Here is a 26218-nt window from a genome sequence, read left to right on the forward strand (position 1 = left end):
ATGGCGCTTCAAAGGAAGCGGGAATTTGAATTTAATTTAACGAAATCTGAGCAGCGAACTTTAATATGATACATTATTGAAATGAAGATCAATAAACAAGAAGGGGCCGGGATAGCCTGGTCGGTAGGGTGCTGGGCCCATGTCCAAGAGGTCGTGGGTTCGATCCTCGCCGGCCGAAGACTCCCCGTGTAGTAAATGGTGACTGATGCACGTTAAATCTGTCGAGTCTCAAAGTCCTCCATGTTCCCACAACAAATCAATACCTCTGGGGGTACTGATCCAGGAGTTTCCTTGTCTTCTGGATTGGTTCAAAATTACAAGGCAACGGAGTTGAACATTAGTAGTCGTAAACTCATGAAATTGGGTCGGCTGTTCAACGACGGTTATAAAATAAAATAAACAAGAAGGGGAGTCACGATGGCTGAGGGGATAGAGCTTACGCCTTTCAATAAGGTGAACCGGGGTTCAATCCCGGCGATGGCTGGTCGATACGAATTCCGTATCCGGTTTGCACAGACCACAGTGCTGACGTGAAATATCCTCCATGGTAGACGGATCAAGGGTTAAAGTCCCCTTGCCATAATTTAAATAATTGCCAAGGATGAAGCACGTTCCTGGTTTTGAGGTTGGCTGGAATAGTGTTCAGGCGTGGATTATACGGGTAAGGCTTTTACTAACCTAGGTACGTATCTGCGAACGTCCCCTTGCCATCAGGCTAACCATGGGAGCTTCTCGTGGTCTTTCTCTCCATGTGACGGAAATGCGGGTTAGTTCCATCAAAAAGTGTTCCAAGAAGGAAAATTTCTCACAATACAGGAGATCCCTTGTCTTTTGGATTGGGTTCAAAATTACAAGGCTACAGAGTTGAACATTAGCAGTAGTGGACCCTAAAATAGGGTCCGATGTTCAACGATGGTTATAAAATAAACTAAACAAAAGGAGCTTTTCTTTTTTGAAGTAAATCATAATTACTCGAAAAAACAACAGCAACAAAGAATACAATAATATGGAAGATAATTAGAATTTAGACTAATATTTATCGTTTCAAAATGCTAGAAGAATTATGGTCTTTAAATTACACGAAATTAAAATAAAGCGCATTACCCTTCATAAACAAAATGGCGCTTGAAAGCAACTTAAAATTTGAATTCTTCTATCTCAATTTGAGGAAATCTGAGTAATCGAACTTTAATATTATGGATTTCAGTAATGAAGGACAATAAACAAAACTACTTTTCTAGAAGTCGAAATTTCTCGAAGAAAAACAAGGAAAACTACAATAATTTAGACGAAGACTTTAATAATTATTGTGTTAAAACATTAGAAAAAGCGTGACATTTAAATTATGCGAAATTAAAGTACGGTGCATTACTCCTCATAAAACTTCCAAAACAAAATGGTGCTTAAAAGCAAACGAAAATTTGAATCCGTCAATTTTAATTTAATGAAATCTGAGCATCGAACTTTAATGTGATGCATTATGGGAGTGAAGGTCAACGTACAAGAAGAGCTCTTTTCTTTTAAAGTAAGTCAAAATTCTTGGATGATAAAGAAATAACAATAATCAGAGCAGAGAAAGAGAGAGAGAGAGAGAGAGAGAAAGAGGATCTCACTTGGCAGTTTGCCAAATGGTATTCTAATCTTCTCTAAGCATTTGGTGAGAGAGATTTTTCTATTTGCAATTTTGTGAGATCTTCACACAATGAAGTAGAGAGATTTACTGAAATTTGAAAAAAGAGATTATCACCATAAGTTGCACGTGACAGAGTGTTTTCAAGAAAAAAGACCCCCAAATCTGAAGATCTTGAAGATTGAAATGAATGTGATGGTTATTAAAATTTGTTAAAGAAATTTGAAATAGTCATCTATAAAATTTAATGATTTTTTTTTTTGCATTAAGAAAACTGAATGCAAAGTAGCTTAGAAACAGAGTTATTTATTAAAATATTTTACTTTTATTATGAAAACTTTTAATTTTTTTCAGTATGAAGGACTTTTTTGCTAAACATATTTTAATTATTTATTAAATAAAAAAATAGAAAAATTGAAGGAAAGTTAGAAAATGAAGCTTCTCAACGGGATAGAAATAATATATATATATATATATATATATATATATATATATAAATACTGTACATTTTGATTTCAGTAACCAGAATTGTTTTTTTTTTTTTTTTTAATCAGAAATGTCCTTACCACACAATGGTATTTTCCGCAGAATTTTTTTCTCCACGTAAAGTAATATATAAAAATTTAATGAACTTGTTATAGATTAGGTACTTCACAAAATAGTAGATATTTAGAAATCCATTTCAAAAAAAGAATCAGCATACATGCAAAGCAAGGCTCTTCGGAAGTGTCCAATGAGTTAACGAAGATCCAAAAGCGGTCCCGGGCACTGTCTAGAGCAGAAAACACGGGGGAGGGTCCTCTTAGTTTTATTTATTCCGTTTTGATACTTATTCGTTATTAAGGCAATGTATTAGTCACTGATTTTCAAGTTGGCACAAACTTTAACATTTGTTTCTATCACCCATAAGAATGAATTTTATTACGGGGATCATTGTCTGATTATGTCGATATTTAACAATATACCCTGTAATATACCCAATTTAACTAATCTCTATTTTTTTACTTTGATCAAATTTTTCTTTAACCTACTAAAAATTGTTATCAACACTTACAATAATATCGTATTAAATAACTATCGTTATGAATATTTTATTTTTGATATGTTTTGTTATCGACAATTACCGGGATATTACTGTATTGATAATTAGCAATATCCTGTTATTGCTCTATTCGATATTGATCGCTTTAGTTAATAATCATGATATTATAGTATTTTATTCGATAAGTACTTCCGTTTTTTAATTATTATACATATAAATCATCCGTAAAGTATTATGTTTCATTGTTGAGCAATTCTAAAAATTAAAGAATGATTGCAATTATTTTAAGTAACAGAGTAACGGCTTTTATTACATTTCAATTGGCTGAAACCAATCAGACTCCAGAAAATCTTCATTAGAGTGGATATTTGTGTCTTAATGCTGTAACGAAGGCAACAGAGGGCAAAGCAGAATTATCCTAATTTAATTATCGAAATTGAGTCATTTGCAACAGTCTGCCATTCGCTACATTTAATTAGTTTCTATCCCAAAGACCTTTTCAGATTTCGAGACAGAACCCTGTTTTTGTTTCAGGAATACGATCAGATATACTGCACAATTTCTTGAATTTCTATTGAGGAAATCAATTAAAAAAATATAATGTTTGTATTTAGAATGAATTTGGCGTTTTAAGCTTACAGACATTTCTAACAGACTTAATGAAACTGTCTTAAGAGGATTAGAAGGAAAAGTGACATAAACGCATTTCTTAACATTTCTTTTTGAAGGTTTGTCGCAGAGGAAAATATAAAAAGCCACAGTTTAAGTGCCATACACTTGTTTCAGAAATTTTATTTTAAACTATATATATATGTTACTGTTAAGAATTATTTGAGCTTTAAAACGGACGGGACGAATAACTTTAATGCTCTAAAAGTTACTTAACTTTTATTAAAAAATTGCCAATTTGGCGACATTTCTTCCACATAGAAAAAAATTATAAAATCACTGCTTTATTCTCAGTTTTTGCAAATTTTTATGAAGCCAGGTAATGTAACATTGGAGTAAGTTTTTAAATATTAAAAAATTAGACTCAAATGCTTTTCATTTGTACAAAACTGGGGATTTTCTCCATATTTACGCTTTGCTCCATTTTCAGAATAAGCACAGACAGTGCTAGCGTTGGATAGGATAAACTTGTCCTAACCAGTCCTAATTAGTTTAAATTTTACGATTTTAGTTTTGTAGATATTTTTTGTACTTAAAAAACTTTTGATGATGTTGCATTACTCAAGATCAAAATATATTTTAAAAAAGGTGGAAAATCAAAGAATCGTTCTTTCGGCGAATCGATACTTGAAAATCGGCGTTTGATGATTGTTAGTCATGGATGTTTCCTCAAACTTTTCCTAAAAAATAATTTTTGCAGGAAATTATGTTTGGATAAACGAATTTTACAACTGCGTGCGAATTTTTTTAATTCACTTAAAAATTTCGCGAGCTATGGTGGAATATGCGAAAAATAAAATTAACATTAAGGGGTCCAAACTTTGGAAAACACTTTTCTACAAACTATTGGAGCCAAATTTCCCAGATTGCCGCTAGCATATTTTGGGAGTCAGAAATCCGAATCCGTTGAAATATATATATTTATTCAGTGAAAGTACGTTGACGGATTTCGTAATTTAAAATATCGTCTGCACTAATTAGTTGCCATATTTGAGATCATCACCTCGAAACATAATCAAGATCGAGACATAGCTCGCGAAGATACGATCATTAGATCAAAACTTATTCAGGATGATTCGTTTTCAATGCGCGCTTTATATTTATTTCGAATCGTATAAAAAATTTAACTCAGGTCCCAAACAAACTCAAATAAAACGGTCTTTCATTTTTTCAATGATAGGCACTCTATAGAGAAGATGAGCATGCCAAGTGACGAAGGTAGTAATTCACCTAAATATTCACATAAATTACAATTTAAGTACTAGTGATCTTGGCTCTCTGTTCAGGATTCATGGAACCAATAAACATTACAAATATGCTAATCAATCGTTTTGCTTTACTTTTAATTTAATTTTTGATGTGTTTAATTCAATCAAAAAATATATAATTCTAAAAATTATTATTTTTAAATGTCATTCCCGGGTATCTGTAAATTTAATCAAAAACATATAATACAAAAGTTTTACAGAATATATTTTTATTTTTAGGACATTAATTTTTAAGAAAAAGACTAACAATTCGTATAAAGCTAGACTAAAATATATAATTATCCAATGAAGGAGCGAAGCTAAACTAGAGAAGCAATGCGAAAGATCAGTGAGATTGGTTATGAGTGGTTTTGCGAGCGTAGCGAGCAGGAGTGGAGATTTATCGTATATTTGTATTATTTAATTATTTAGATAAAGTTCTTACACTTTTTATTGTAGTACTTTACTACCTTTTTTATTCTAGTATTCCAGTAGCATTATCCAATACATAGATAATGTTTGCATAAATCAAAATTATTTTTTATATTATTGTTCAAATAAATTATTATTTTTATTTTGTTTTTTAAATTAATTTCTTCAAATAAAAATAATAATTGTTGCGCTTAATTTCGTTAAATATATTCTGTAAATAAAAAAGAAGCTATAAAAACTCGAGTGGCCTCACCACAAAATGCAACGCTTAGTATTCTTTTTTTCAAATTAGTTTCTTTTCTTTTCAGGGCAAATATAAATGAAAAAAGCAGATGTAAAAAAAAATGTGGGTAGATAAAAAAGAAATAGATAAAACGGAAGGTGAAGAAATTAAAACGGAAATTCTCGTTTAGCCCTATAATATAAATTCATTTCCGCCCGCAATGAATTAAACATAATGTCTTTGTTTTGAATTAATTATGGTAGAAACAAAAACAAAGCGATGACTTTAAATAAATGAGATTACTTAAGCAGCAAAATTTCCTTAATTTACTTCCCAGAAATTGTAAATAAAATAGTTGAATAAATGTTTCATTTTTCATGCACCTAATATTTTTTTTTTCTTTAAAAAAATTATTTTCTCATAAATAAATTGTTTCTATAAAGATTTATTTTGTTCTATATTTTCATATTTCAACTTTCTTTTCCAATACTATACTTATGTTAATGCTTCAAATTTTAATGATTTTTTTAAAATAACTAAACTGATTTAAGGAGTTTTGGAAGTCTAATAAGGTTATTTCCTGGCATCTTTTTATCAAGGCTCGTAAAAACTGAATATTCTGGTATGCCTTTTACTTTCCTTATCGTATTGGGCAAATTTAAGAAATTTTACAACTGGCTAGTTGTAGCCTTTTTAAAAGTGGCAACTATTTAAAAATTAAAAAGTGCGATTGAAGAAACTGTTTAAAATAATAATTAAAGGTATTTTTATTGAAGTATTTCTTAATGTATGAAAAAAAAAAACATTAAAAGGCTTTTTTCTAAAATGAAAAAAATATTTTAAGGAACAAGTGTGAAATTAAGTAATTTTCAAAATATTATTAAGTATTCATAATAATTCAAAATAATTATTGAAAAAAATTATAATAAATTGCTCAGGGACTGCATTTTTGATGAAAAAGGTGGCGATCAGGTGGCAACTGGCATAGAATTTTTTAATTGCCATTTGTTACATTTAGTGGCCAGTGGCGACCGTTAATTTCACCCTATGCGATACTCGATTCTTTGTCTACAAAATAAGTGCGAAAAATTAAATTTTTGCGTGCCAAACAGTTTTTGATTGCTTATTTTTAAAAGCATACAAATGTTTTATAGCTAATTTTAAAAAAATTATCTTAAAATCGTTTTAAATACATCAACACATTTATTTTCATAAAAAATTTGAAGTTTTAAGCATTATTAACTAGTAATTACTAGGCATTATTAATAAGGAAGTATTAAGCTTGAATAAGCATTACTGAAATAAATGCAGCACAATTTTATCAATAAAGAAATGTTATTATCAGAATCACTATTAATTACAATTATTAAATGTTATTGTTAATTGTTATTAACAGAATTACTGTTAATTACTATAAGCAAGTGCATTTCTTCGAAACGTTGTTTTAAAACAGTGTTATAAATATTTATATTAATAATTTATTTATGCACAGATTTTAATAATAATAAGCAGGACTAAAGGAGGTCTAAATATTCATATGTCCGGCAAGACATATAAGGTTAAAAATTACATCTCCGATTATAATTTTCATCAGTCCCGGACATGTATGGCAATGTAATTTTTGATGCCTGATTTTTAGTATAAAAATTATTTCATTCCTGGGAATATAAGAGTAAAAAATATGCTTGGTCAGAATTTTCATTTATCCCTGTACAAGTCGGGCAATATAATTTTCGAGTCGTGCGTTTTATTATATGAATTATTTTATTCAAATTTTAAGCGCATCAAAGAGCAATATTTAAAGAATACTTGTTTGTTACTTAAAATTGCACGGTAAAAAGTATTGGCACTTAGGGTAGCAGATTTGTTTTTTTACCGTAATTTTATCTTGAATTTTTTGCAGTGCAGTAGAAAGAATTTAGAAATTTCTAAAGATGCTCTTTAGTGTTACACTCTGCTTTACTTAAAATTTTAGAAAATTATTCCTGATTTGACTTTTTTTGAATAAAAAAGGAGAAATAAAGATTAAATAAAAAAACTAATAAGTTGGACAATCGCGACTGATTAGTTCTTAAGAAGTAAAAACATAAAAGTAGACTTTTTTTGTAAAAAAAAAGTAAATTTTGTACTCCTAGTTCAAATTCATAGTTTAAAATAATGTAAAAACTGTCACATTTTGCAACTCAAAATTCCTTTGACCATTATCAACTAAAAAAATAAAATGTTTTTTGAATTATTAATTTGCATAATCATACACAAAAAGTTTACGATTAGTTTAAAAAAAAAACCGAGTTATGGTAAAGTATGCAAAAGCGAAATTAACAATAAGGGATTCAAATTTTCGACTGTTCTTACTACACTATTGGGCTGCCTTCATGTTGTCTTCATGTTCATGTTGTGGCTACTGTCCATATACACTGTTAGAAGTTTCATTCAAAAATTATGGTAAAATTAATGGCAACAGTCTTTCCCTTCAATTAACCCTAAAGCGTATGGTAAGGAACTTCTTATACCTTTACGGTTCTGCAACCGTTTGAAACTAGTATGGTTAAAAAACCCTGCATGCAAAACTATACCGTTTTTTAATCATTTAACACTAGCATGGCATCAAAACCTTAAAAAAAAATTACCTGACCGATGGATATAGCTTAGCAGCTTGTTGCTATATATGCTTAAATGAGAATTTTATTCTAATAGTCCAGGGTCACAAACTGAGGAGTGCAGGACACTGAAAACTCTTCACGTGTTGAAGCCGAGGAAAGATGGTAGTGTGAACTCAGGGACTCGAACCTCCGTTCTATTGGTCAAGAGAATGACAGATTCACCCTCTCGGCTATAATATGTACCCACATGCAAGGAACTAAATAGCTTCATTAGATTAAATGTTTGATTATTAGATAAATGATCGTTGACTTTATAAAAATCTGGTTGTTTAACCGTATTAGGTGACAGCAGGGGATACACGGTTTTTTTCACCGTTAACAGTTTGGCTACCATCTTATTTATGGTTATTTTATTGTTTTGTTTGAATATGGCGAAATAAAACTTAAATGAATTGTTGTTTAACCATTTTTCCTAGAAATTCTAACTGTGTATTATTGGTCAAAAAATCGTGTAATAAAAAGGAATGTTTATTCAGAATAAGAACATTTTTATATCTGATTTCATAATTTAATTTATAGTTATAACTGATTAGTAATAATAATTAAGGTTGGTCTTTTGAATCGTTAAGATTGCCGTTGGTATCTGATGACCCAGAAAAACGTTCTTCGGAGTTAACTGTTTGTTGCCCCCCCCCCCCAGGAACGTAAATATTTTTAAACTTTTTTTATATAAGTATTCAAAATTCAGAAAACTTAATTTGATAAAAATTTTACTTACGCGGTTGTGAAAAATTTCGTAATTAGTTATTGCGGAAACACACGATATGAGATAAAAATTTCCATTTTTATCTTCTTAGAAGAATATTCTCTTAAGCTTATTCTAAATGCGAAAAAAGAAATTATTTTCGCTCTTTAAGGCCGATGAATATTCATGATGTTCAGTTATTTGCATAGAGTTGCGCTTTTTAATTTCAGTTCAGGAAAAAGAGAAAATAAGTATTTCAAATTGAAAGTGACAAAGGGAAAAAAAACAATTTATAGATGTTAAAATTACTTTTGGGTAATAAAAAAAGGAAAAAAAACTAAACTTGTTACGGTTTTCTACTTGCACTTATATAACAGATGATAAACGGGGATATTTACAAATGAATAATCTTAAGAAACTAAAGTGTAAAGGAATACTTTGTCTACGTAAAAGCTTCATTTGCTCCAAAAATACTTAAGGTATAAAAAGTCGACATATTTCGAGTGCTCCTCAAAACGAAGCGCTTTTTCCCGTTAACCATCATAATTGAAATATAAAAACAAAGCAAATAAAGGTTTTAAGTGTTTTTCATCATTCACGTATGATAGATTTTGAATATGAACCTCTGATTAAGTGCTCAAAACATTTCGACTAAACTGTAAGTAACTTGCAGCAAAGAAAGTTTTTTTCATTAGTCTGGTTATTTAGATCTTAAATAAAGACATATCTATAACTTTCATTTTATAGTACATTCTCAAAAATAAAACTCTAACTTTTGACACTTCAACAATTCTTTCGCTATATTTCGTTAATTTTGAGAATTGTTTCTTCACGAAATCACGTGATTTGGGATTAAACGAGAAAGCTCAAATAAGTGACGAAAATGTTTCCTTAACTAGAAAACTCATTGTAGTGCATTGTGGGAGATTGTCAACCAGAATGACGATACTAAGAGTAAAGCTAGACTATTGGAAATAAAGCGACGAAATAAGCCAACCTGATTGGTGGTCAGGGAGTTGGTCTCGTACTAGGAAAATCCCAGGTTCGAATCTCGTTTCGGGCATGGATGTAATCTCTATGCTCCATCAGTTTTTCTTGTGTTATTAACGATAAATTGATCCAGCTATATAGTTCCTACAGTAAAACGTTTATTGGATAAGTTAGATACAGTAGGCTAGACGAATACAATAACGAATACATTTGTTTGGCATTTTATTGAAACAAAAGGGGAAAAAACACCTTTTGTGCATATCAGAAAACAGAGCCCTTTTCAATTCTTGGAGAGCTTTTAGGCATCCAGCATTTCATCTGCCTAAAATGTCCCAAATATGCTTGATTGGGCACACGTCCGGAGAACACGCTTGCCAATCCTTTCTCCAAAAGGAAATCATTCACCAAGTTAGCACGATGTGTTCCTGCAATTGTCATCCATTAACATGAAGCCATCTCCAATTGCTGTAGCGAAGGGGCTTACAATAGGTCTCAGGATCTCATCTCTATTTTGGCGACAGGTCAGAGATCCATTTCGAATGATATGGAGATCGGTGTGCCCATCAATAGAGATGCATTATAGGTCATAAGACCAGCATAGACCATAACTCCCCCGCCTCTAAATATTACACTTTAATGCACGAATGTTTATGGTGCCACGTCTCTTCTAGATGAAAATACGCCTATTACCAGGGTGAGCAGAAAAACGGGACTCGTTAGAGAAAAGAATATTGCGCCATTCATTTCTCCTCTAGTTCACTTCCAGTTGCCCACTCCCTGCTGGCCCGACCCCTTTTCAACTGTCCAACAACACGCAGTCATCCTCTGATTCGCACTCATCGAAAAAACGCATTTGCTGAATGTCGACCATTCTTTTCTGCTATGTCTTACATTAAGTTGAAAGCCAAATAAAATTCGCTGCAGCTAAAGCGTCGTCTTCGACGACAAACTCAAAATTACGGCAAAGTTTGAAAAATAAGAAAAATTTGCATTTGTTACTCTCTTCTTCCATTTTATGCAACAACAGCAAAAATTGCTTGTACCATTATTCTATGCAAGACTTACAATATCTTTCAATTGTTTTGAGGATGATCATTTAATGACTTTACCAATACATCACCACATTCTAGTTAGCATATCATTCGGGAAAATGAAATAAAACTTTTTTTTCTGAATGTGTTTATAATCTGCGCATTTAAAGATGAAGTTACAGATGATTACATCTTAGAAAGAAAACTAATAAAAGAAAATTTTCGCTCATTTTTTAAGTATTACATATCTCAAAAAAGATCGAAAACTGTGTATATTTGCTACTTTTGTTAATCACTTTAGAGTGCACTTTAATCAATATAATGTCTGTTTTCAAGAGCTCTTTAATCAATCTCCTAAGAAACCTAGGATTTAAAATACTTAAAAAGAAAAGACCGTATTACATTTAAAAATTTGTCGGTTTTCCTCAAAATAGAATAAATGAAATTTATGTAATTCATATAACTTAGTAAATACTTTTCTCAGCCAAAGACACGAAATAGCTTAATTGGTTATGAATATTCATTTAGATGCAAATCTTATTAGGAAAATTGTTAATTAATATGTAACTTTCTCTTTTTTTTAAAATTCCTTTCATCAAAGATTATTTAATGTCTACTGATAGAAACTCACTATAAGTAATCTCGAAAATGATTAGTTAGATTTGTGATTACATTTTTGATTGTCTCTTTTAAATATAGATTAGTTACTATAATATTTATATTTTTGTTTTACCTCATTGTTGATAAGGCTTCTAAAATATATATGAGGGGCGAATTTTTTTTAGAACCTTGTTCGTAATCTTATTGGGAAAGGCAAAAATTAAAAGTTTTTATGTGTAATTATTTAGAGTAAAAATTGCGGTGTATTATCTCTCCAAATTTGATGTTGAATAACCCAAAATATTGAGAAAAAGATAACTTTTTTCCAGATTAAACACTAAATCGAGCTTTCATATATAGTTTAAATCTAAAGCACTTATAAATGGAACAAGTTAACACTAAGCTCAAGCACTTTTACACCATGCGTCAAGTATTTTCGTTTCCGAAAATTTCAATGTTGGCTCTCTTTTTATATCGTGTGTTGATATGACTTGGCGTGATACTGATGTTGTTTTCAACGATGCAATACAGAAACAAAAGTTTGCTGTTAAAATACAGGGTGTTCCAAAATTATCTTTACAACTTCAAAAATTCATAACTTCGAACATAAACAAGATATTTATATTCTGTCTTTTACATGTATTACTGCAACTAATAAAGTTTTTTTTCAATAGGCTGAAAAGTTTTAAGTGAGGATGTGGACACCACAACAGAAAGCTCAATGCGTCTCATGGCCGTATTCGCTCCACATTTTCTGGACTTGTGCTGAGTCGTCCGGCTCCACTTTTATGCAATACTGATCCGGTGCTCATGAAGCTTGTGTGCCATGCACGGATGGAGGGTCTGGATGGTGGGTCTCTTTGGAAATTTGTCCTGAAGTTCCGTTGAACCTGTGTATCTGATTTCGTCTCTATGAGCCATGAGACGCATTGAGCTTTCTGTTGTGGTGTCCACATCCTTACTTATAACTTTTCAGCCTATTGAAAAAAAACTTTATTAGTTGCAGTAATACATGCAAAAGACAGAATAAAAATATCTTATTTATGTTCGAAGTTATGAATTTTTGAAGTTGTAAAGATAATTTTGGAACACCCTGTATTTATGTATGTTTCAAATTGCGTAATAAGGATGCTAGTATTTTGGTTTTTAAGTCTATATTAACTCTATTAAATAGTTCAATAATGTATAATTTCCTGCCCACGTCAGCTTTATTAAGCCTAGTTTGAACTCGTCTTAATGTTCTCTCTGTGCAACGCGTTTGTTTGTTTTACAAATTAATTTTATTTTAAGCATCATTTATGTATGTAACCTAAAATAATGATTCTTACTTTATCGTAAAAATAACTTTATCGACTCGTATGTGTATCGAATCTTACTGTAATTATACACATTAGCACTATTGAAGACCAAATTTAACGGCAGTTACCTATTTTACCTTTTTACCTATTTAGACTAGTATTAAAATGCTACATTTTTTGTGTCAAGCCGTTTTATGGTGCTGCCATCTATACGTTCATGAGAGTATATCATTCTAATAGCCCAAGATCACAAATTAGGAAGTGCTGGACACTCTTTTCAAATGTTGAAGGGAATAGATAAAATCTTTTGACTAATACATGTCCCCAGATGCAAGGAACTAAGTGGCTTCTTTAGGTGGGCCCAGTTGGTGCTATAAAATTCTGGTTGTTTTACCGCATTAGGTGAAAGCAGTAGGTACCTCTAATAATCCAGGGTCACCGATTGAAGAGTGAAGGACTATGGAAACTTTTCATGCGTTGAAGGAATGGAAGAAATATTGTGATATCAGAGCTGGGATTCAAATCCCTGTTCAGTCGGTCATGAGATTGACCGATAAGCTACCTAGTTACCCGGAACAAAGTAGCTTCATGAAGTAGGCCTAGTTGGCTACAAAAAGTAACCAATGTACGATTTTTCCCACTCATGAAAGTTTGAATATCACCTTTTTCTTTATGGTTTTTTGACTGCTTTCTTTGAATACGGTAAAACAGCACTTAAATTGCTATTTAACCATTTTTTTGGAAAAATTTCTAGCAACGTAGTTGCCTCCACTTTTCTTGTTAAGTTCCACTTAAATTTTTTATAATGTAAGAAGGTTCCTTAAAGCTTTCATCGTGATTATCTTCGTGATATTCTATTTATCAAATATTCAAACGCTCTACGTGAAAACTGTCATGAAGAATATCTTAAATATTTTCACAAATAATTTCTAGTTAAAACTATAAATTCAGTAAAAAATTATCTTAAATTGCAAAACATATCCTGCTGCTGAACAACTGTAAACTAATCAAATTAAATAGCACAATCTCTTTTTGAATTAACTAAGGATTCGAAAAAGAATTTCTATGAAATGTTGGAACAAAACTTGAGATATGTTGGCATTTTTCCAAATGAGGGTTAGCGCAATCTTTTCGCTTAAAAGGAGAGATTACTACTCCGAACTGCTCCAAATATTTTCGCTCCCTTAACCGACAGAATTTGCTGCTAGAAACGATGCATAAAAAACATCTTTTGACTTCAATATTTAAATAATACGCATAGTTGAGATGTTTAGTAGATTCGGATTTTAAAAAAAAAGAATTTCCTCTTTTGAAATAAAAATGCATTGAATAGAAAAAACACTACTTTCGATTTCAATTTAAATTGAGACGGTTAACGCGAAAAAGAAAAATGAAACTCGAATATTTTCCATTAAACACTTGATAACAGAGAGGAAAATATCAAGTATTTTTCCAAACAGCAAATAAATAAATGTTAAATTAAAAGCATCCTGAAAACGCTTCAGATTAACGATGTCAAATTCTGTTTTTATATATTTTTTTCAGCGAGGCATATTATTGCTGTTCAATACATTTTTAATTAAATTCTACGAGAATTTTAAATAAAACCAACAATACTGTTTTTCAAAAATCAAAGTTATATTGCTAATTTAATATCGATGAAATTGAATTTTATTTACTTCTATGAAGTGTTTTAAAAGTTTAGACTCTCAGTAAAATTAGTTCATCATTGAATCATAAAGTCCGTATTTTTTGAACGGGAATAATATAATTTTTTTATAATATAAGCTGTAATATTTAGCCGTATTTCACTTACATTTAACCCATGGCAACGTGCAATCAAGGTTCAGGAAAGATTAAATTACCTAATGATTTATAAGTATTTTGATGAAATGTTTTGATAGTTTAGACTCTCAGCAAAAGTCGAATAACGAAATCCATATTTTTTCCCGTATTACAGTATAAATTTTCTGTAATAGGAAATGTTGAATTGAACTATTACTATTACATTTTATCTAAATTAGCGTAGATTCAAGCTTAGGAAAGATTAAATTGCCGAATTAATTAACAGCAGTTCGATTAAATATTTTGATTGTTTAAAACCTTAGTAAAATTGGTTCATTACTGAATCAGAAAATCCATATTTTGAGTCGTAATAGTGTGCCATTTTTTCAATAATACAAGATGTGAAATTAAGCTGTTTTATTGCTAAATTTGAACCACATTAGCTTGGATTAGAATTTAGGAAAGATTAAATTGCGTAGTTAATAGTAAGTATTTTGATTAAACGTTTTGATAATTTAGAGTCTTCGTAATTTTGGATCATTATTCAATCAGAAAATTCGTATTTTAAGTTGCAATTATGTGGTATTTTTTCTTTATAAGGCTTTAAAATGAGCGGTATTTGTGTTTAATATGAACCATAGTACCGTGTGATCAAGATTAAGAAAGATTAAACTGCCTAATAATAAGATAATACTTAGTATTCTATTGCTGCTGCAGCTCATTTGAACGATATTATGATTTAACACGATTCAAAGTTTTTATCACTGTAGTGTACGGTAGAACATGCTATTTTGTTTAAAAATCTGAAATGGTAAAATGTTTAGACATCTTTATTTACTTAATTATACTGCACAACAGCCCACTGTGAGTCTTGACCTATTGAACAATATAGTTCCAAACCTTCCTATTTTTAGTTTTTATTCTTAGTTTTTCAATTTCAAGGTGGTTAGACCTTTGATGCTATCCTGTAATCGATATATTTGTCATGTCGATCTCAATATATATCTACAAAAATAAATAAATAAATGAGTAAAAATTATGAATACCTATACACTGTTGGCAGAGTTTTGCGTATTGAACCCTATTACAGTTCAAAAGAGCAGCATAAATTTCAAATAGCTAATTTAACTAAATTATTGTGCAAATGATAACTAAATTATCGTGCTTACTTCAAATTGAAATTTGAAGTAAGTTGATGCATTAGCAATTCTCACCACTATTGGGTGCTGGCTGATATAACAAGGAGAGAAAAAAGCCTTCGATTTGTGATTAAATGGTCATTAAAATAAAAATAAATTAAACTAAGGTCAAAAGTATAAATGACCCCCTAGTGGCTCAGAGGATGGACAGTTCACCTCCCAATGAAGTGATCGACCTCACGACCTCTTGAACATGGACCCAACAACCTACCATCCAGACTATCCTGATCCGTGGATTAGCAATTTCATTTCAAACCGTGACCATGACAGTTATACTTTTGGTATTTGAATCGTCAATCAATTCGAAAGAAGACAAGTTTTCTAAACGTCGTCTGAAAATTCTGAGAATGGGGGAATCCATCAAGAAGAAAAAAGCCAAATTTCATTCTCCTTCAATTAGTGGATTCAAATCTCTTTTACAAAAGAATCCGAATAATTACTAGACGTTGTGGACTACTTTGAAATGCGAAATCTTTTTCTTCTTTTTTTTCTTCCTATTTAGCAAACCTATAAGTGCTGATAAACTATTTCCTTCAGGTTAAAGCAATTACAATAGATAAAAAAAAAATATGATAAAAGTTTTGGAAAACGATTTTTTAAATTAATTAAACAAATTCTTTTCATACCTAAAATGTGGAATGCATTACTTTTGAAAGCCTGGAACAAATTTAAGGAATAATAAAAAATAATTGCCAAAGTGATTCTCCCGATCGTTTTCGTTTATGTGTTTAAGAAAATAAAATTATTTTTTGCAATCCTCTTAAAAAAGTATCGTTTTAAAAACGACTTCTTTATTATTATTTTCTCTCTTTGAATTTATATCGAAAAATAGTCGAAATCTTGCAGTGTATTGCCGCCCAGAGTTCTAGTTAACAAAAATAACAAGGTTTTAAAGCATTATAAAAGTACTAGGAGGCTCCGCCCCCTGCTCGCTAACGCTCGCCAACCCCTCGAGAATTGCTACGCAATACTATGTGGTTCACGCCGTGAACCATGGCTCGCTGCGCTCGCTCGCCAATGAACACAATGCTCTAGCACAAAGACATAGTATATTATCATCGAATACATAGTATTTTATCATCAAAGACATAGTATTGTACGTTTGTAGAAGAATTCTATCAATGTTCTAATTGACTTTCAAAAAAGCATATTAGCTATTTAGATTGTACATGGTGAAAAAATCAATACATTAGCTGAATAAGAAACATATTAGCAAAATAAATTATCAAATATTGCAGTTACTCACCTAAATTCAACTAAATGTGTATAATAAATTAGTAAATGCTAGAAATTCTGAAAGTTTTAGAATTTTTTTTTATTATTTTAAAATATAAACTTTAAACCCTAACTTTTCCTTGTGAGATAATAACCCTCAAAAAGTCTTTCATTTTCAAGAACACCAAAAATTTTTTTATCGCCAAATGAAATATTTTTTGGTGATCAGCATTATTGAAATCAATTTCTCTATTAATTATCATTTGTGATAAAGTACATAACATTTTAGAACAGAATAAGGATGTTTTACATACAATAAATTAAAATGCATGGCTGTAAGCATTACCCGAGAAATACCACGTGGAGGTCGCCATGCTGAATTTCTAATCGGGGAGTTTTGATTTTGGCCGTTCCCCTTGCCTACTGCCAATAGAAGTTTCAATTAAATTTTTTCTAAAAAAACTTTTTTTTCTGTAAAGCTCTAAGAAATAAACACTAAGCATTTAGAATTTCTTTGAAAACACAATTATAGATTTGGCATCTTGGAGCAATTACTGAAAGGCTGTCAAATGACTTAACTCTTGACAGGCCAACATAAAGTTGTCCATGACTAAAAACTTGCGGATTTCGATAATTTCGTGCCTCAATCGAATTATCACTTAATAATTTTTGCAGCAACTCGGGAATGTTCATTAGTGTAGGCAAATAACTTTTTCCATCGTGGCAGCATTTCGTATATTTGCCAGAAGAATTTCTTTCTTTGGCCCAGAAGTAAGCATTACAATAACTGCACTGTTCCGTCATTGAGCCAATATTATACTCTTCGACATCTACTGTTACATCTTGAACAGTTATTATTGCACTTGATCTCTGCAATCTACGTCTTCCGTAGCATTCCTCAACACTTTCTTGGGATCTTCGAACACGTTTTCTTTCATTACGTTCAAAAGCCCCAGCAGCTTCACTAATATTCTGCATTTTAAAGCGTGAAAATTCAATGCATAAATAAACGCGAAATATAAAAAAAATTCAATGCATTCAATACAAACACTTAGATGTTTAGGTAGCTCCCAGTTGAAAAATATCAATTCAACAGCGGCCTTTTAAAGCATTCTCACTTCAATTAATTAATTAATTCCTAATTGAGTTTAAATTAAATATTATCATGTTTTTAGGGCATGAATCTGAATTGAACAACCTGATAATGCTCACTCTGGTTATTGTTTCAGTTTTTAAAAGCGCTTTATGTTGAGCCAGTTTAAATTAAATATTATCACGTTTTTAGGGCATGAATCTGAATTAAACAGCCTGATAATGCTCACTCTGGTTATTGTTTCCGTTTTTAAAAGCGCTATATGTTGAGCCCCCTAAGCTAGATTTGGCATGTGACATTTTTAGCAGCAATCATTGGTCGATTTTCTAACGTTGCCATTCAGGGAGTTGTAATGAGGCTTTTTTTTGGTGCCGTGTAAGAGAAATATATATATAGATTAGCAGTGGTATACAGATCATGAGTTAGAGGGCGATCAGGTTGACCGTGAGGTTTTCGTAGTTTTCCACTTCATTTAACGCAAATGCGGTTTAGTTTCATCTAAAAGTCCTCCACGTTGACAAATTTCTCTTAATAATTGATCCGGGAGTTCCCTAGTCCTTTGAATTGGGTTTGAAATTACAATGATACGGTGTTGAACATTCGTAGCCTTAAGCCCCAAAATTATGTCGGCTGTTCAGCGACAATTATAAAAAAAATATTCGTCAAAAATTTTTTGCAATTTTCATTCGGAGGTTTAATTACGATAAATCCTAATTTTGAAAAATCTGGGCAAAATAATTTTTTTTTTATTCTACATAGAGCTTCACGTAAAATTTAAGCATCCTATTAAGTCAGAAATTGATATACTTCAAGATTTGCTCTTACGAACTGACTGCTGACAAGAAAGGAGTTCACCCTAAATTCACCATACCCTTATATTCCTTTTTTGCGATGGTAATAAAGAACCCTTATATTCACTTCATATTTCGGAACTATTTCAAAATCGTATTCAGTACGAAAATAACGTAACCTCAAAGACTGTTATGATTACTATGAGTTCTAAGTTGCGATACGATTGTGTTGTAAAAGGAAAGGAAAGAAATGCATAAATTAATCTTCAATTCATGCATAAACAAAACTTGTTTATGTGTTAATGTCACTGTTTCTACTCTTTTATTCTAAATTTTCTAAGTTATCGTTACTTAAAAATATATTTAGATACCCATGAAATATCAAGGCTATTAGAAATTAACATTTTTACATTAACACCCTTTTATGTGACATGCATGAAAAAGAAAACAACCTCAAATATACATTTCAAATTTATGTGTAAACTATTTCCAATAATCCTAAAAGTTTTCATCAAATTTAAATTTAAATTTTTATTTTAAAGCTTTTTCCTTTTTAAGCTTTCATTTTAAAGCTTATTTAATTTTATTTTAAAGCTTTTTCTTCATTTTTTAGCCTCTTCCTTTGCTTTTTGTATATTTTACAAGAAAAATGTCGATACTATCTCGTTTCGTGGGACCACAAAGATTCACTTAATGATGCTTAATTAAACGAAGCAAAATTTGTATTTTTGTTGTTTCAAGTGCCACTTGCCAAGTGTCAATACCAGCAGGCCTGGTAATTGGAAAGAAAATTTAAGGCAGAGGGTGCGTTTCTTGCTTTCGATGGAACCATCTATGACCAAGAATACGACTTCAACCAACCACACACACGTCACTGCCCGTTCATAGGGTGAACCCATTCATATATCCATTCATTCATTCACAGATCATAATTTTGACCTGTACTGGAGAAAAATCAATCTCCAATTCACTCCTAAGTTATGATTTGTTTTGGCAACATCATTGTGACGCGACATATTTAAAGTGCACCAGTCACTATTTACTGCAATGGGAGTCTTCAGCAGGTGGTGATCGAGTTCACGATCTCCTGGACATGGGCCAAGCGCCCTACCAACCAGGCTACCCCGGTAGTAGAAGCTTATAGTTCTGAACATTTTCGTTTATACTGATAGTATTACAATCCTTTTTTGCGGAGATAAATTTTAAAATATATCGAAATTAAAGTTGTTTTGAGAACTCATTTTATGTAATTCCTTTTTTTGATTCCGAATTTTTTGACATGCTATATAGGTGGAATGAAATCAAAACTAATTTACTAATACCCGAGAAATTAATTTACAATTGTAATTAAATTCATTTCAATATATTTTCCAATGCTAAATATTTTATACAAAAAATACTTTCTGGATGTCTGAAATTTAAGTTTCATTTTATTAACCCTAACTGAAAGTTTAGTAGAATAAATAAAGGTATGAAAAAAAAGAATATCCTTTAAATAAAGGTACTTTTAATGAAAAAATTATTTTTTAAGTGACTTTCGGAATAATCTAAAGCTGAAATGTATTAAATGTGTAGAAAAAGTGCTGCGCGAACAACTCTAAATGTTCGTTTTAAGTTGAAATTCGACGTTCTGAATGAACAATTTTTATTTATGAACTTAAAAGGATTTTTTTTGAAGAATCCCAATTTTTTAGAAGTTAAAATAATTTCAAGTGCTCTTTTTAAAGAATTGTTTTCTTTTTTTTCTATTTTAAATAATAGATTTATATCTTTTATAGGAAATATTATTTATTTTCTAAAACAAATCTTTATTAGCAATAACTTAAAAATCGTGTTTTTTTAAAATAATATACATGTTTTGCAAAACCTACATACTTAAGAACATTTTTTGTAACAGTGGATCCAAGTTTTACAACAAACAATCTGAAATGTACACGCTTTTAATGAAACTTGCGTTTTAAAGTAAAAGTTCGCATTTGTTCTTAGAATCAGATTTAGTTAAATGCTTCATTCGTTTCTTATTATCTCAATAATTTACATCTTATTTATATAATTATCTTATTTAAAAGTTGCATTATTCCAATGGCTAAATACATAGAATATTTGGCTGCGAAATCGTAAAAATAAATACGAGGTTTGAAGTCCGTAGCAGATAATTTTGTCGTAATGAAATATGTAGTTGAATGCCTAAAATATCACCTGAATAAATAAGAATTTTGAATCCGTCAAAATCAGTTTTGCTGTTAGAAGATATTTAGTAGAGTACCTGAAATATTACCAAAATAGATAAGAGTTGAGAAGACTGCAAAAAATATTTTTACTATAACAAAATATTTAATCAAGCACATAAAATATTGTCAAAATAAACAAGAGTTTTGAGTCCCTCAAAAATAATTTTACTGTAAAGATATATTTAACAGAATACCTGAAATATCACAAAAATAAATAAGTTTTGAATCCCTCAAAAATAATTTTACTGTAAGGATAGATTTAATAAAATACCTGAAATATCGCCAAAATAAATAAGTTTTGAATCCCTCAAAAATAATTTTTCTGTAAGGATAGATTTGGTAGCGAAAATAACTGAAAGTTCTAAATCCCTCAAAAATAGTTTTACTGTAATAAAATGTTTAATAGAATACCTGAAATATAGCCTAAATAAATAAGAGTTTTGAAGCCTTCAAAAATGATTTTATTGTAAGGAAATTTTGATCTAAAATGTCTCTAATATTAGTCCATAAATTCACCGCAATAAGCAAGATTTTAAGAGTCCTCAAAACTTATATTACTACAATGAAATTTCCATTCGAAAAAGTTTTCTTCGAAATAAAAATCACATTTCTTTAAATTAATAGAAATCCTTTATATTTCATGCATCAAAACCATGGCAATAAATATTTTATGGAACAATATAGAACACTACTTCTACAAGCTTTTAAATTTTCCGTGCTTTCCTCACCAAAAAATGATGGTTATGCTCTACCTGGGGAAGAATCACCGCTCTATAATAAATGGAATGCAAATTCATTGCATTCGATTCAAGACCCCTTGAGCTTCCCTCCCACGATAGAGAAATATATATAATCCCTCTTCCTCTATTCACCTTTGAAAGCAGTTATACGCATTTTTAAATCAGAAATGCACTATTTTCCATAAAGAAAAAAAATAATAAATGAGTTGATCTCCCCTTACTTTTTTTCGATTTTTTTCTTTCATGCTGGTCTTAATCTTTCGTTCAAAGAAGATCTCATGAGATAGAAATGGAATAAAGAATTATTCAAATTTCTTTTTAAAAAAGTAAAAAAATAAAAAATAAAATTAAGATGGAGGGGCTATACATTTTATGCACGAGTTTTCGCTTTTGGAAAGTTGAAGTTTGTTTAGTTTAGCATAAGTTTAAGATTTAAAAAAAATATTTAGGGAATTATTATGAATTACCATGATGAATTGTCACGAATTATCATGATTATCACAAATTATCAAAATTATCATGAATTATCATGATGAATTATCACGAATTATCATGATTAGCATGAATTATCATACGATATCACGAATTATCATAAAATAACATGAATTGTCATACAATATCAGGAATTATCAAGCAATATCAAGATTTATCGTAAACATGATGATATTATTATGGATTACACGGAATATCAAAATCTAAAATTATTACAATAGACACAGTGCCAGCGTGTTTTGATTACGCTATTCAGTAATATGTTCTCGATTGGTTGATTTAAATCAAGTGATGTTTTTAGAAGAAACACTAATTAATTTTAATCGATTTTTCTACAGATTAATTTATTTTAAAAAAAGCTGTCATTTATAAGCATAGTATTGAAAATATAGAGTTGTCCTTAAGAGATTTCAAGAGGTTACTTCATCCTAACTGTCTATGAATTAATGAAATAGAATTAACTTTATAGTAGAATTATACTTCTCTCTCTTAATACAAATGCGGCACCTCGGAGGCGGCAATCAAAGTGCTGGTATATATCGTAATTACTTTAAATCACCGGTACTTTATATCGTAATAATTGATCTGAAGTTTTTTATAGTATATAAGGAGGTAACCTGAACTAAATAGCGAAAACTTGCATTAGCAAGTTTGTACAATGCTGCGAAGAGATCTTTTAGCATTTAATTTCATAATTGACTGTATGAAACCTATTTTGTTTCAGATTTGAATGAATCGTGAAGGTGCAATTAAAAACAACAAAGTTATGACCCATTTATAAATTACATGGTTGATACTGCTCAGCAAGAAACGGGAAAGTTCACAAAACGGGATTAAATGTAACATATGTTTGCAATGTTAAACTAATGTAATTTGAAAAATAAAAATCTTCTTTAGTTAGATCATCTTAAATAGGAGACTGCTTTTAAATAAAAGTAAACAAACAATGAAAATAAATTGCAGTGAGGATTTTTGCATTAGATTTTTTTCACAGATGTTATATACTTTCGTATCGCTGATTTCAAATCTGCAATCAGTTTCTATTTCCAAGTTAAATTTTTTTAATTTAAGAAAAATGACATTTTTAGACTGCATTTTGTTGAAATGTACACGTTTAAAAACGTTATATATAAAATGAGGTCTCATAAGTGTTGGACAAACTTCTAGGGGAGTTAGAGAACATCAACAGGATTAAAATTGTAAAATAACTCATGCCCGAAAATGTACTCATTCGCCGCTAGAAGAGCTTTCCTGCTGTAAATTGTTTTTCAGTGTGCTAAGAGGGAAGTACTACTAGTGGCGCACGACGATATTCCGAGCATAGTTTCCTATGCAATTTTAATCCTGATGATGTGCTCTAACTTCTCTAGAAGTTTGTCGAAACATTTATGAGATCCCATCGTATACATAACAATTTTAAACTTGCACATTTTGCCGAAATATAGACTAAAAATGCAACTTTAAAGAATCGCTGCAGCTTTCGGAGTAGAACTAATTTCAAATTTGAAATATCCTCACCCGAATTCGGCACGATCAAGTATTTGTATAAATGCAACAAAAAATGTGCCCCACTATAATATATCTTGAATCTGGTTATTAATACAATGAATAATTAAAAATATTTAACACTAGTTACTTCAATTTTATATAACTGCTTGCATCTAAAGTTGTCCACTATTTGGCTATTTAACTTTAGCTAAATATTGAACCGAAAATAACAATAGCAAGTAGAACTTTGGACACACGAATATATGCAAGCGTATTTTAACTGGCATACTAATCCAGCACTAATCATGTTTGTCTGATGCAATTAGTACTCTGTTTAATCATAGACAATACATTTATTTTTCTTTTACGTTTATTTTTAGCATTTTGTTATCGAATTTTTTTCAGGAGATTATTTACTAATTTTCTTTATTCTAGAACCAGTTTAACGAAAACTAATTATTTTGGTCCTAATCTAATCGATTTATTATTAAAACCGCAAGTAATTTCCATTCAATATAATAAGATATGGCACGTAGTGTGTGCTCTAAGAAACAAAAAATACATCTTCTTCCTTAGATTTACGGCAAATATTTGTGAACAGAGTTTACTAGGGGTATTTGAATATTTTTATCTCTAAACAAGTTGATGAATTAGGGTGTACTTTTCTCGAATTACGTAAATAGCTGTTCTTAGTTAGTTTTTTTTTCGATGTTGATTTTCCATACTTTACAGTTTATAAATACATTTGTTGAAACATCATGCTGAGCTAAATTGTAAGTATAACTTCGTGTATAATTTAGCACAAAGAAAGAAGTATTAAATGTAAAGGAAAATTAGTATTAAAACTTAGTTTCCTTTTGAAAAAATTCCTCGAACCAAGTAACAAACCGTATTATTTAAAAAGAATTTTCTATATACTGAAGAAACTGCGGTATAATATCTATCCCATTTTCTTGTTAAAAAATCTCTAAAAACTATGTGTTATTTTTAATTAATACATAGTTTAAAGGGTCTAGTTAAATATAAACTCCAAAAATGAGAAAGCCTACATTAAGATCATATGCATTTGGTTCATTTAGGGTTATTTTAGCCAGTTTTGGCTCCAGACTTTCAAAGAATTGTAAATGGTTAAAAAACTCTATAATTTTGCATTTTAAGCTTGTTAGCCACATAGTTGTAAACGTAACGGGGAAAAGAATGTCTTTTACTTTAAACTTTACGGTTAATTGCACAGATTTATGCCAGTTATTTCATTGTTATTTCAGACTGAAAATTCTAATAGTGCATCTTGACGATGACTTGGGAATTTGTCGCAATAGCGGACTTTTCGTATTATGCTCGATTCATTATATCGAGCTTGTATTCTCATTTCATTTCGATATTCAATATCTTTAGAACAATAATTTAAGCTTATTGTTTTTCAAGATTTTAAAAAGAGTATTTTGTATAAAAAATAAATAAATTTTGAATCTTGGTTATAAATTATTATTATCAGTTACAAATTGCTGATGATCGTGCATTTTTTATAGATTGAAGTACTTTCCCTACTTATAATAAACATTAAATTGCTTTAAAAATGTTGAAACTTCTCATAAAAAGTTGTAAAATAAATTTATAATGTTTAAACTGGGAAAATAAAAGTGTCCATTAATCTTAAACGAGTCCATTCCAAAAAGCATTTGAACACGTTCGCAATGTCAACAAAGAAAATGAAACAACTCCGATTTAACTGGGGAAAAAAAGATTTCTAAAAAGTTTCTTTTTGTTTATTTACCGTCTTCAAAACTTTTATTTCCCTGGATTTAGTAAGTCTATTAACAATTAACGAAACCACTTTATAAATAATTGTACTTGAAAACTGGAATTTTCTTTTTTTAAAGTAAATTTTTTTTACTCAACAAACATTTTACGTTAATTATTTTTAGAGGCTTAAAAAAATAATGTTTCGAAGTTTAATAACTGAAGTGAAATAAAAAAAAAATTGAGTTAAAGAACTTGTTAGATGGTGAATTTTTCTTCTTTTACTGAAATTTTTTAAAGCTTTTACATTATGTTTGCATAGTATTTATGAAAAAAGTTCGATTATAAAAACTGGTTTGACATGCAATAAAGGATTTCTTAATTTCTTTTTCAGAATCATAATATTTGGCATAAATTTAATATTAGTTAGTTGGTCACCTCGATTCCATTCTATTATTTTTAAATCTTTAAGCATTTTTTTTTTGTTTTCATTAATTAAGTCAAATAAACTAAAAGTATTAATAATTCATAGCTACAACTATTATAATTATCATTGAAAATATTATAATTACAGTGATTATAATGATTATAATTACTATAATTATGATTATTATAAATATAATTTTAATAATTATAAGTATTTTTAATGAGATTATAATAATCATAATAATTATAATTATAATTACTATAATTATGATAATTATAATTATAATGATTATAATTATAATTATTTTAAGTATAATGATTATAATTATAATTATTTTAAGTATAATGATTATAATTATAATTATTTTAAGTATAATGATTAAAATGATTATTATCATAATTGCGATAATTATAAATATGATCAATTTTAGAAATAATTTAATCAATTAGGAATTCTAATGCCGTACATGTAGTAACTTTTTAATTATCAAATAATTCGATAACAAAC

At 29.9% G+C, this 26218-nt stretch overlaps 1 protein-coding gene across 4 annotated transcripts in view; it reads left to right on the forward strand.

Annotated features, from left to right (window-relative positions):
• The window catches only part of LOC107445300 (uncharacterized), a 107119-nt gene that overhangs the window by 11710 nt on the left and 69191 nt on the right, over positions 1–26218 (forward strand). The window lies entirely within an intron of this gene.

This window comes from Parasteatoda tepidariorum, chromosome 9 (assembly GCF_982258835.1).
Source record: "Parasteatoda tepidariorum strain Cologne lab strain chromosome 9, Ptep-v5.0, whole genome shotgun sequence".
NCBI lineage: Eukaryota > Metazoa > Arthropoda > Arachnida > Araneae > Theridiidae > Parasteatoda > Parasteatoda tepidariorum.